The sequence below is a fragment of the Otolemur garnettii genome, unplaced genomic scaffold (genome assembly GCF_000181295.1).
Source record: "Otolemur garnettii isolate 467f Iridium unplaced genomic scaffold, OtoGar3 scaffold00118, whole genome shotgun sequence".
Classification (NCBI taxonomy): Eukaryota; Metazoa; Chordata; class Mammalia; order Primates; family Galagidae; genus Otolemur; species Otolemur garnettii.
The window spans coordinates 2,164,695-2,167,094 of NW_003852513.1; the positions used below are offsets into that span (position 1 = coordinate 2,164,695).

The 2,400-nt window shown below is 44.5% G+C and overlaps 1 pseudogene; it reads right to left on the reverse strand.

The window, feature by feature from the left end:
- Positions 1-697: 697 nt before the first annotated feature.
- LOC111727686 overlaps positions 698-2,400 on the reverse strand; it is a 21,405-nt pseudogene continuing 19,702 nt past the window's right edge.

Consider the following 2,400-nt stretch of genomic DNA (forward strand, 5'->3'; position numbering starts at 1 on the left):
CGTCATTGTTGTTTGGCGGGTCCGGGCTGGGGATTCGAACCCGCCACCTTAGGTGTACGTGGCTGGCGCCTTAGCCGGTTGAGCTATAGGCACCGAGCCTACAAATAATTTTTTAAAAAATATAGAGTATTCTATTAAGCCAGGTGAACTGGCAAGCACCTGTAGTGCCAGCTACTGGGCAGGCTAAGGCAGCAGGATCACATGAGGCTGGGCCTGGAGGGTGCAGTGTGCTATGATCACACCTATGAATAGCCACTGTACTCCATCATAGCAAGACTCCATCCCAGAAAGAAAAAAAGGAAAAAAGATACAGTATTCTTCTATATTTTGTTTGATACATCACAGTTGTCCTCAAGTATAGGAACAGATTCAGCTACAATATCTAATTCCTCTCCCCTACTTAAATCACATGTTGCTACTGCCTAGTATGCTATTCTGTAGTCATATTCCGACAGCAGTAAAGCTAGGAATAAAGTTTACAGCTCTTTATAGAGAACTGTATAATTAGCATGCATAGAAATATATGGCTAGTTACATGACAAAGGCTGACACAACTTTAAACCTTTCTGTTTGAAAACAAGATTTGCCATTTAACAGGAATTGTATACTCTTTAAATTGGAGAATATCTCCTATATAGAAAACTTTGGGGTTAAATCCAAACATGACTCTATTCACACTTTGAAGCACTTTGACAACTCAAGGCTGAAGATCCCACACTGTGCTTGTCGGTCTGTTGTTTTCCTGCCTGGTAGACTCTGGAAGTGAATTTCCACTGCTCTGTGCAGCTGATGCTGAGCGTTGTGTCTGCTGAACTGGGGTATCCCAGCGTCACCAGTCAGCACTCGACTTCTGCAGGTCCAGGAGCAATTCTTCAGACACTGATGGAGACTGTCTGCAAGACGCTTATTATAAAACATATCTCCAAGAACAATAAGTCCTACTTATCTTGTCCCAAATCTAAAATGCTTTTGGTTAAATGGGTAAAGGATTCAGTCAATTCAATTCACAATTTAGTGTAATAGCTATTCCTGCAACTGGACATGGCTTGGCCTCCTGGCCAGTAGACAGCCCAGTAAAGACCACTGTGGGGCCACAGGTCACCTCTTCCCCTCCAGAACTTGCATCTGGGGGTCCAAAGCTGTAGCTGGGTTTCAGGAGTGAAGCTGCCGCTGTTGGTGACTTCAGTGTTCTCCTCTGGTAAAGCTCTCATGTCAGGGTCCAAAAGGCTTCCAGCTCCTCTCCAGGAACAGCGGGCCAGGGAAACACACCAGGCCTTCTCACAGCCTGAAAAAGGAGACCCCAGCAGTTCCCTGCGAACTCCCAGGCCTTGTCGTAAACACAGGTTCTGCCAATGTTGATAAGGGCTGCTCCTCACGGGAGAAGGAAGAGCAGGGTCTGCCTCTCAACTTGATCTCATGTGGAAAGTCTGGCTCTCAGGCTTTGCTAACACCGCACAGGAGGGACAGCACAGGGCGCATCTGTTACTCGCCCTTGAAAGAGTCTTTCCTCACATTCTTTACAGTGGCGCGTAGGGTCCCCTGATTTCACTTTGACTTGAAGTTATTTGTGCTTTTACTTTGGCTTCTTTGCAGTCTGGACTAAGGAGATTTCACTTAAACTATATTCTTGGCTCGATAAAAATTCTTGGACTTGGAGTCAACCATAAAAAGAATCAACACGTAATGAGAAATTTGTCTCATTTATAAGTTGTCAGAAAGTGGTAATCTCAAGATTCTCTATAAAACATGAATAGATATATGGAAAAACAAATTACTTAGGAAATAAACCCTAGGAAGCGAAACCTAAGATCTGGACATTTCTTATTTAAGCAAACCTATCAGAGTAATACCTATATGGCTCTTATTCCAGGACTGCTTTAAAATGAAGCGCTGCTGTACTCTATATTCTGTTTTTGAAGCTAGCCCTAAAAGCAAAACAATCTGAAACCTGGTTTACTTGCATCTGTGTGTTAACACCTGCACGGGCATTCGCGTAATAGAAGGATGCAGACTTGGATCTGCACGCGTTTCTGGTCAGTTGCCAAAAATGAAGACATGAAAGGAAATAGAAAAACTAGGGAACATATTATAGCTGCATGGGCTTTTTATTTAGCCATGATTCCAGGTCTCTCTCCACAGCTTTTGAAAATGAAACTCTCTTGCATAGCCCTGCTAGCCAGGGCCAGCCCAGCCCTTTAGTTACCGATAGGCTAGGTGGCTGTTGTTGCCTTCATGTTTGTGCATGTGTGGGGTTGTTTTTGTAGGATGGATTTCCAAAGAGATGTGGAAATGTTAAATGTTCACCTTTAGGCTCAGCGCCTATAGCTCAACCAGCTAAGGCGCCAGCCACGTACACCTAAGGTGGCGGGTTCGAATCCCCAGCCCGGACCCGCCAAACAA